The 11,121-nt window shown below is 39.6% G+C and overlaps 1 protein-coding gene across 1 annotated transcript in view; it reads right to left on the reverse strand.

The window, feature by feature from the left end:
* IL34 (interleukin 34) overlaps window positions 1-11,121 on the reverse strand; it is a 44,906-nt gene that overhangs the window by 31,798 nt on the left and 1,987 nt on the right. The window lies entirely within an intron of this gene.

Here is an 11,121-nt window from a genome sequence, read left to right on the forward strand (position 1 = left end):
TTTAAAATAGAAACATGTTTTTCATAGTTTGTCTTTTTGCCTACAAAAGGTTGCATATTATTTTTTAAAACATACTGCTTTTTAAAAACTTTTTATTTTATTTATTTATTTTTTTTTTTTAATATTTTTTTTCAACGTTTATTTATTTTTTGGGACAGAGAGAGACAGAGTATGAACGGGGGAGGGGCAGAGAGAGAGGGAGACACAGAATCGGAAACATGCTCCAGGCTCTGAGCCATCAGCCCAGAGCCCGAGGCGGGGCTCGAACTCCCGGACCGCGAGATCGTGACCTGGCTGAAGTCGGACACTTAACCGACTGCGCCACCCAGGCGCCCCAAAAACTTTTTATTTTAAAATAAAACACACATCAGGTTGCCTGGCTTGCTCAGTAACTAGAGTATGTGACTCTTGATCTCGGGATTGTAAGTTTGAGCCCCATGCCAGGTGCAGAGATTTTTTTTTTTTAAGTAAAAATTTTTAAGTAAAAATAATAATAATATAAAATAAAATATTTAAAATAAAATATTAACATATTAAATATTTAAAATAAACACAGATACATATAGCATAAAACAAATGTACAGACAACCATGCCTTACAACAACCACCCAATCAAGAAATAGAAAGGTTGGCCAGGCACCCAAAAAGCCATGAGACCTATCTCAATCACAGCTCTCCCAAAAAAAGTAACCACCATCCCATAATAGCATTCACATTGTTGGTTTCTTTATGGCTTTATCAACCACACTTTTTATCAAGTGTGCATCCCTCAACACTATAGTTTTTAAGCTTTGTCCTTTTTTAAAATTTCACATAACTTTTACATCTCTTTTAATCTATGGGGTTTCTCCTCCATCCCATTCTTTCTCTTATAATTCATCTGTTGAAGAACCCAGGATATTTGCTCTCTAGAGTATCTCCAGTCCAGACTTTGTTGACTGCACACTCACGGTATAATTCAATACGTTCCTTTGTCCTCTGGTTCTGCATATTGGCAACTGGCTCAGACTCAAACCCTTTGTCCCCACTATAAGTGGAACTGGGATATTTCAACAGGAGGTGTGTAATGTCTCTGATATTCATTCTTTTCTGATGTTGACAGCCACTGATGCTTAATGTCTACACCCATTAATTCATCAAGGGTTCCTAAGTGTGATATTCTCACTTACTTTGCTATCTGATCAAGCCTTTTCCCACAAAGCAAGCAGAGGCAGCAACCAATTAGCAGTTTTGCCAAGATGTCTGATAGGATGGAAATGTTTGCTTTCCTCCCACATCCAACCTCTCTATGAAATCAGAAAGGGCTTCAGGCCTATGTGATCTGTTTTCAAATGCTTGTTTCCCAGACAAAACTGGGTGGGACCCAGACATGCAGTGCCTTAACCCTTGTGATCCAAAGTCACCTGGAAGATTCTATCAGTAAGAACCATTCCTGGGTCCACAGACCAAATGGTTGCAGCAAGCTGAACATTTCTGGCAGGTGCTGCATGTATGTAATCACCAGTAGCAGCCCATCTGGGAGGCTTGGCACCCATGCCAGATCCCTAGGGCATCACCCAAGCTGGCATATTGTCTTGGATGAAACAAAACATGAACACCTGCCCAGTACCACAGATGACCGAAGCGCTGAAACAGGAAGATGAGTTACACAGCCTCTTCTCGGAGCCAGGTGTCTAGCACAACACTGTTTGGGCCATATTTATATATACTGAGATATATTCCTCTAGATGTACTCACCTTTTTACTTAAATTAATTTGTAAAGAAAACTTTATAACACTTTCATCAAAAGAAAAAGAGTTCTTAAACAGATGAATTATAAGAGAAATTAAAATGGAAAAGGGACATCAAGGAAAGCAAAACAATGTCATTAAGTCCTGGTGAGAAAGCTTTGCCTGCTGAAGGCTCTGAGCTAGGGATCTGGCTCCCTCTTTACGGAAAAGAGAGATGAGCAAGGGTTAGAACAGTGTTTAAAATATATTGGCACAGACTCTTTTCCCCAGAGTAGTAGTTCTCAACCAGGAGCTGGGCTCTGTCCCCCAGGTGATATCTGGCAATGTCAAGAGGTATTTTTGGTTGTCACAACTAAGGGTGGGGCTGCTACTGGCATTTAGTGCATGTAGGCCAGAGATGCCGCAAACACCCTACAATGTACAGAGCAGCCCCCGATGGCAAAGAATTTTCCAGCCACAAATGTCAATAGCGCTCAGGCTGAGAAACCCTTCCTAGGAAAGAAGGGTTGAAAAAGAACAGAAAGTAATTTCCTCAGTCTGGGATCCAATGTTACTTAATGCAGAATCCGGGCATCCTGTAACACCATCCAACATTAACCAGGGCTACAATGCCACACTTAGAGAAAACTATAAACGAAGAGATGTCATGGAAGCAAGGTGAAAGAATGCTGTTATCAGAAGGCTCGTCTCAGAGGAGTCCGCCCACCCAGTAGCAGTACTCGATGCCATTCTTATAGTGACCATTGTACTAAGCGTCTACTATGCGCAGCCACTGTGCTAGGAACGAGTAAGTTATGATTCCAGTAAGAAGCACACAGACCAGTGGGGGAGGCAACAGGTAAATAACTGCGTAGAAAACTGTATCATAGGAAAGTGTGTGCAGTTAAAGAGAAGATGAGGAACACTAACCAGGGGACTCTGGGCTGAGTGTGGGGTCAGGAGACAGGAAAGGTTTCCAAGGGAAGGCAATGATTCCAATTCTTAACCCTCCAAGAAGCTCCCTCTGGTTGGAAGTAGGGCTGTGTCAAAAGCAATGCATGGTTTCCAGAGTGCAGGGGTCCAAACACTTTTAGCACTAACTTGTAGTATGGATAAAGATCCATAAACATACCCTAAAATAATTTTAAAGAAGAAGGAAAGCTGGACGCCTGGAATATCTATTGCATTGCTATTTACATTTGAAGAAAGAAAACTGGAAATGACTTTAATGTCAAACCACAGGAAAGCAGTTGGCATAATCTGAGAACTAATTGCTATTTTTTGAGTGCTAACCATGTGCCAGTGGGTTTACGTCTGGTATAGCAAAATGATTATGCCTTTTTCTCCTTGTGGCACCTCTGTGAATTAACCCTCCCATTTACTGAGAAAAGCCAGACTCAGAGAAAACAGGACAAAGGAGTCCTTTCAACCAGTACTGCAGAAACTATTGAACATCCCCGGACAAATAACCTAAAACTACAAAAATTCTGGAAGAAAACCTAGGAGTAGATCTTTGTGGCTTTCAGGTGGACAAAATTTTCTTAACCATGAGACCAAAACCACAAACCATTTTTAAAAAATGGGAATGAGGGAGGAGAAACAAGAACATGTTAGAATTACGTTATGTTATCAGAGTATTCATTTTTGTGACCATCCATTTATGGCAGGTAATATTTAAACAAATATGAGCTAAGTTTCTAAAATGGACCTAAGGAAATGACCTAAGGAAAAAACATGCAGGTAAGATAGAGACTCTGAAGCTACAAATGCCTGAGTTCGAATTCTGGCTCCACCTTGCAGCAGGAGAGGTGAAGATTCTCTTCTCGCCTCAGGCTCATCTGTAAAATGCGCTTGATATCAAATTCCAGCCTCAAAGGGTTATGTGGGGATTTGCAGAGTTTCTGTGTATGGAAAGCTCAGAACATGAGCTGGTGTAGTGTGCACAGTAGCTCAGTATTTACCATTATTATTATTCACTATTATAAATAGCAGTAAAAATGAGTTTTGGAAAACTTATGCCTCCTCTTTTATTTTTGAATGATTTCCTTTATTGCTGTTGCTTTTGCACCATCAATAGAGATCTGTGAGGAAAACACTTTACTGGATTGTGAAAGAAGAAAGAAACTCAGTGTGGAACTGGTCACATGGGACCCCTGAACGCTCTAAACAGCTCCTGCTTTAAGAAAGCTGCTGCTGTCCCTCTGAAGAACTCTGACCTCTGACCTCCAGCCCTTAAGCTCAACCTCTGATCCCTGACAAGCAAGGAGACTCAAGAGTGGAAGAACAGAGAGTGGAGACTCCACACTAGCGTTGTTCTTGGAAGAAAGGGATAGGGGACAAAGGGACTCCAGCAAACCTTAGTGCGTGAAAACTTCCCTGGAACAACAGAATAACAGAAAACACAACAAAGCAAACAGGAATGAGGTAGAAGCCAGTAGCTGGAGGGTCTTTAGCCTGACAGGGCCGTGGAGGGACACCTCAGCAGAGGGTCATCCTCTCTATGCAGCAAATAACTATCACCTAAAAACAACTCAGTTCACGAGGATGGGGAACAGCTGTAACTCTCACACGTTACCCTTGAGAATGTAAACGAGTACAATCATTTCGGAAGATGGTTTGTCAATTCTAATGAAGTTAAACACATACCTGCCCTATGGTGAAGAAATTCTGCTCTGAGGGAGCCTCGGAATTAAAGACTGCAGAAAAATCTGGTCAGGGGCCAAGAGCGTTGGGCCAGCTCTTCTTCATTAACTCTATAAATGTATTATCTGAAATATCAACCTTCAGGAATCTTTCATTCCTTTGCTTTCTGTAGCCCAGATGCTGACAAATGGACATTTTTTTTCTTCATATTTTGCTTCATCTTAGAAGCCCCTGCTCTTGAGAACGTGCTGCTCACTTGCCTAAGCACACCCTGAAGGCATCTGCATGAGGACTGAGGGCAGCAAAGGTCATGGAGGTCACTGGGGGGGGGGGAACCACCTGGCCCAATCCCCTCTGGATGCTTTAATCCCCAATCAGGCTCTCCCATGTGTTTTTTTTTTTTTTTTTTTAAGTTTTTTTTTTTTTTCTTTATTTTTGGGACAGAGAGAGACAGAGCATGAATTGGGGAGGGGCAGAGAGAGAGGGAGACACAGAATCAGAAACAGGCTCCAGGCTCTGAGCCATCAGCCCAGAGCCCGACGCGGGGCTCGAACCCACGGACCGCGAGATCGTGACCTGGCTGAAGTCGGACGCTTAACCGACTGCGCCACCCAGGCGCCCCTCCCATGTGTTTTTTAAAGTTTATTTACTTATTTTTGACAGAGAGACAGAGAGTGTGAGCATCGGAGGGTCAGAGAGAAAATTCCAAGCAGGCTTCACTCTGTCAGCATGCAGCCCAACGTGGGGCCCAAACTCACAAACCCTGAGATCATAACCTGATCCGAAATCAAGAGTTGGACACTCAACCAACTGAGTCACCCAGGCGCCCCTCTCCCACATTTACTGCCAAGGAACTTGCCATGTATTAAACTTGTTGAATCCTCATAACAAGGCTAGAAGTAGGAACTGTTATCATCCTCACTTTTTGATGAGAAAACTGAGGACGAGAGGGGTAAAGTAACTTGTCTAAGATCACACAAGTAGTAGGAAATTGAAGAGTCAGGATTTAAGCCGAGACAAACTGGCCTAGAAGCTACTGTCTTAACCACCGGGCTGCACTGCCACATGGATGCCTCTTCTATGGATTGGGCACTGCATCCCTCCAGTGACCAAGCCCCAGACTCTTTTAACATTTTTCCCCCTTCTTGAGAAAAATTAGGACAGTGAGTCCCAAGTTGTATTTATAATAACCCACAGAGTCTAAAGCCCATTGCAACATCCTCTGTAGTAGTACATAAACAAAACTGAGTACAATAAATATTGTTTAGTTATGTTTTTGGGGGTTTTGATGTTTTGTTTTGAAATTAATCATAACAACGGAGATAAAATGAAAAAGGCTAAAATCATGCAGTTTTTCCTAAATTGCTAAACTGTTGGAAAACCCCAGTTTCTTTTTTCTTTTTTAAGTAAGCTCTACACCCAATGTGGGGCTTGAACTCATGACCCCAAGATCAAGAGTTACATACTGTACTGACTGAGCCACCTAGGCACACCAACCTGAGTATCTATTGCCATTACACCAGGAAAGAGTTTGGAGCTGGGTTTCCTGGAAGAGAACCAAACCAATGTCTCCTTACTTCAGGAAAGGCCACATCAGCCCATATGCAATGACTGTAATGTCCACAGACTCTCTCCACAGTGGCAATTGACTCAGTCAACAAAGCGTCTCCAGTAGGGTGGCATAGCACATTAAGAGACCACAGAGAATTTATTTATTTATTTATTTATTTATTTATTTATTTATTATTTATTATTAGGAGTGCAAGGATGGTTCAATATTAGGAAAACTTTTTTTGTAAATTCTATTTTTTAATGTTTTTTAAAATATTTATTTATTTTGAGAGAGAGAGCATGCACATGCAAGAGTGGGGGAGGGGCAGGGTGGCGGGGGGGGAGAGAGAGAGAATCCCAAGCAGGCTCCATGCTGCCAGCACAGAACCCCAGGTGGGTTTTGAATTCACTATGAACCATGAGATCATGACCTGAGCTGAAATCAAGCGTGGAATTAACCAACGGAATCACCCAGGAGCCCCAATATTAGGAAACTTCTTAATACAACAGAATAATAGATTCTAGGAGATCCATAAATGTAATAAACATTTGACAAACTTCAACACCATTTTCTGATTTTAAAAAATCCTCATTAAAGTAGAAAATAAATAATTCCTTAACACTGTAAAACAAAACTCAGATAAAAGCCAGTATTTTGTTTAACTGGAAGACACCAGAAGCATTCTCACTAAAGTCAGAGCACAGGCACATGTGCCTACGACCATTATACAGAAGGTCTAGTCAGTGAAATTAAATAAGCTAAAAAAAATCAGAGATATAAGAATTGGATAAGAGGTAAAATTATTTCCATTTATATATGGTATGATTATAAGCTTAGAACATCCAAGAGATTTGACTAAGAAACAACTACAAACAAGAGACAGAAAAAGACTCCACAAAAAAGAGAAAACATCTAGGAATAAACTTATCAAAAAATATGCAACGTATTTACTAAAAACCGGTAAACAATACCGAAGGACATAGAAGATTTCTTCTTTTTTTTAATGGCACAACATATGTTCTTGGATAGGAAGGTTCAACATCATAATATATATGTCCATTCTCTGAAGTTAATGTGAAAAGTTAAAGCAATCTTAATACATTTCACAAAAGAGGATATTTAAGTGGCCAACACATGTATTTTTTAAAGTGCTCAAACTTGGGGCGGATGGGTGGCTCAGTCAGTTAAGGGTCTGACTTCAGCACAGATCATGATCTCACAGTTCGAGCCCCGTGTCAGGCTCTGTGCTGACAGCTCAGAGCCTGGAGCCTGCTTCAGATTTTGTGTCTCCCTCCCTCTCTCTCTCTCTCTACCCCTCCCCTGCTCATGCTCTGTGTCTCTCTCTCAAAAATAATAAACATTAAAAAAATTTAAAGTGCTCAAACTCATCGGTCATTACAGAAGTGAAAATTAAAACCATAATTAACTACCAAAGGCACACTAGAATGAATGAAATTTAAAACACCAACAAAACCAAGTGTTGCAAGGATGTGGCATAACTGGAATACTCATACACCACTGGAAGGAGGGTAAACTGTTACACATCTATTTGCAAAACTGGGTTGGTGACATTTTCTGAAGTTGAACACATGCATATCCCATGGCCCAGACATTCCTCTTGTAAGTAAATATCCAACAGAAATGTGTATATATGGACACCAAAAGCCCAGTGTTATACCAAAAGTTGTCCACGGCCATAGCCATGTTCACGATAGCCAAAAACTCAAACAACTTAAACGTCCATCAACAAGAGAAAAGATAAATAAACCTCACAGATATACTGTGGAGCAAAGAAGCCATCCATATATGAAAGAGTACATGTATATAAAAACAACAACAACAGGGGCGCCTGGGTGGCGCAGTCGGTTAAGCGTCCGACTTCAGCCAGGTCACGATCTCGCGGTCCGGGAGTTCGAGCCCCGCGTCAGGCTCTGGGCTGATGGCTCAGAGCCTGGAGCCTGTTTCCGATTCTGTGCCTCCCTCTCTCTCTGCCCCTCCCCCGTTCATGCTCTGTCTCTCTCTGTCCCAAAAATAAATAAACGTTGAAAAAAAAAAAATCTTTAAAGAAATGAGGATGATGACTACTTTTCAGAAGAGGTTGAGGTCTAGGGGGGCTTCTGCACATTGCTAATGCTCTAGTTTTAGATCTGAGTAATAGTTTACTATATGTTTGCTTTATGATAACTTATCAAGCTGTATACTTACAATTTATTCATTTCTTTGTATGTGTGTTATACTTCAGTTTTTATTAAAGCAATTCAAATAAAAACACCAACACGTGTGTAATTAGATATTAGATTTTAAAGTTCAAATAGAAAAATAAGCAAGAATAGTCCAAAAGAGAACTAAAAATAAGGGAAGCAGTCCTTCCATATATTAATATATATTTTTAAATATTATAAACCTTAGCAAGCAAAACAGTGGGGACATGAATGAACATGAATCAAAAGAAACCAATGCAAAAGACTAGCAAAATCTGGAAGAGACTCCCATACCATGAAAAAAGAGCTAAAATGATAAAGCAGCTTCTCATTTCACAAGGAAAAGATAGCCAATGGGGCAGGGGATTGGATCTATACCTCACAGCATGCATCAGGATAAATTACAAATGGATCAACATCTGAATATGGAAATGATAGAAGAAAACAAAGGACATGTCCTGTTATCTTAAAGTGGGGAAGACTTTTGTACCAGTAAGTCAACATTCAGAAGCCATAAAAGAAATGAATGATAAATCTGACTGCTTAAAAATAAAAATTATACCTACAAAACAAAAAAAGCATCCACAAAATGAAAAAAATGCTAAACTCGACAGAGCTTGTATCAAAGGTAAAAGGGTAATCACCCTAAAATAGATAAGCACCTCCTAGAAATAAAAAAGGCAACTACCAAATTTTGAAAATAAGCAAAGGCTGGACAAAGAATAAAAGATGCAAAAGAAGAGACTCTTAACTGGGGCGCCTGGGTGGCTCAGTCAGTTAAGCATCAGACTCTTGATTTTGGGTCAGGTCATGATCTCATAGTTAGTGAGTTGGAGCCCCATGTCAGGCCCTGTGCTGACAGCATGGGCCTGCTTGGGATTCTCTGTCTACCTCTCTCTCTGCCTCTTTTTCTCTTTCTTTCTTTCTTTCTTTCTTTCTTTCTTTCTTTCTTTCTTTCTTTCTTTCTTTCTCTTTCTTTTCTTTCTCTCTTTTTCTTTCTTTCTTTCTTTCTTTCTTTCTTTCTTTCTTTCTTTCCTTCCTTCCTTCCTTCCTTCCTTCCTTTCCCCCCCTCTCTCTTTCAAAAATAAATAAATAAGCTTTAAAAAAAAAAAAAAAGACTGTTAACTACAGAGAACTGATGGCTACCAAAGGGGTGGTAGGTGGGAGATGGGTGAAATAAGTGATGGGGATTAAGAGTACACTTATCGTGATGACACTGAGTGATGTATAGAAGTGTTGAATCACTATATTGTACACCTGAAACTAATATAACACTGTATATTAATTACACTGGAATTAAATTTTTAAAAACAAATGAAAAATAAATTTATTGTGGTAGTCGTTTCACAATGTATGTAAGTCAAACCATTACGCTATACACCTTAAATTTATATGATGTAGGGGAGCCTGGGTGGCTCAGTGGGTTAAGCATCTGACTTCAGCTCAGGTCATGATCTCATGGTTTGTGGGTTCAAGCCCCATGTTGTGCTGTGTGCTGACAGCTCAGAGCCTGAAGCCTGCTTCAGATTCTGTGTGTGTCTCTCTCTGCCCCTCCCCTGCTCATGTTCTGTCTCCCTCTGTCCCTCAAAAATAAATAAAAACATTAAAAAAAATTTTTAAATAAATCTATACAATGTATGTTAATTATATCTCAATAAAACTGAAAAATGTTTAATTTTAACCCCCCCCTCCAAAAAAAGCAAAGAAAGAATATGAGTAAATCAACCACAGAAAAAGAAATAGAAATGGTCCTTAAAGATATCTGTCATGAGTTTAAAACTTTTCATAACAAATTTAAATTAAGACTCTGTTGGGGCAATTTTTCACCTATCAGATTGGTAAAAGTCCAGTGATGTGACAATTTATTGCATCAGCGAAGATGTGGGAAAATAGTAACTTCTCATCCAAAGCTGGCAGAGGTGCACATGGGTACTAACCTTATGATGAAGGACAAGTTGCCAATATCTCCTGAAATTACAAATGCAGATACCTAGAATCCCATTTCTGGGAATCTATACTGCATATATAATATACATTTGCAAAAAGCCACACGTACAAGCAGTGTCTATCATAACAGACTGGATACAACCTGAGTATTCACCACACAATAGAACAGTATGATATATTCAGTGAGACAAGCAAGACACGAAGTGTGTGTTCTAGTTTGTAAACTTGTGTTCAGCAGAGGTAGCAAAGCATTTTTTATATATACACATATGTAGGTATATATATATGTATATATATGTTTCTTCATGGAAAGACAAGCATATACAAATATATATAATATATAGAAATATATACACTTGCATATACTTTACACATATATTTTGCATAAAGAAATTCTGTATTAGAATAATTCACACTAAAGTATGAATGACTGGCAGCTCAGAAATTCCCAGAAATAGTACATCCTTTAAAGAAGATGCTTGTTAATAAATAAATAAATACATCTGTATTTTGATGGACTTCTTGTCAGAGTAATAAAGTGAACTGGAAAAATGCACATACGGCAAGTCCAGAGATTTTGGGAGTTATGAGGGCAGCCATGTATCAGGATATTCCTCAGCTTTCCCAAGGATCAGGTTTAGTTAGATTAGACCCAATAAACTGAAAACATGTGCATGGGAGAGAGTGCTGGGTGGTTATGAAACAGGAGTAAAAGAAAAACTTTCAGTACAGCCCCTTTTTACAAGATGTTTAAAATATGAATGTATTATCTAATCAAAACAGTGAATGGTAAACGAGCTCCAGTTTATGAGCTCTTAAGCTTTGATCAAGACCCACAAGATCAACCCCAGCACCTGTTCCAAGAGCCTCTGTCATTTATAATCAGGTAATTGTTAAATATTTACTAAGAGTTTTATGACCCCGTACAGCTCACTGACTTTGCCAGAAACATCAATATTACAAAACATTGAGCAACTTGCTTCACCTTCCTTAAGCTTCAGTTTCGTAACACAGCAAAGATAAGGAGAAAACCACATCACAAAATTGCTGTGAGGCGCTGGTAGGTGA

Source organism: Lynx rufus, unplaced genomic scaffold (assembly GCF_022079265.1).
Source record: "Lynx rufus isolate CCGP_SWC_20201006 ecotype Redwood Valley unplaced genomic scaffold, mLynRuf1.p SCAF_16, whole genome shotgun sequence".
Taxonomy (NCBI): Eukaryota; Metazoa; Chordata; class Mammalia; order Carnivora; family Felidae; genus Lynx; species Lynx rufus.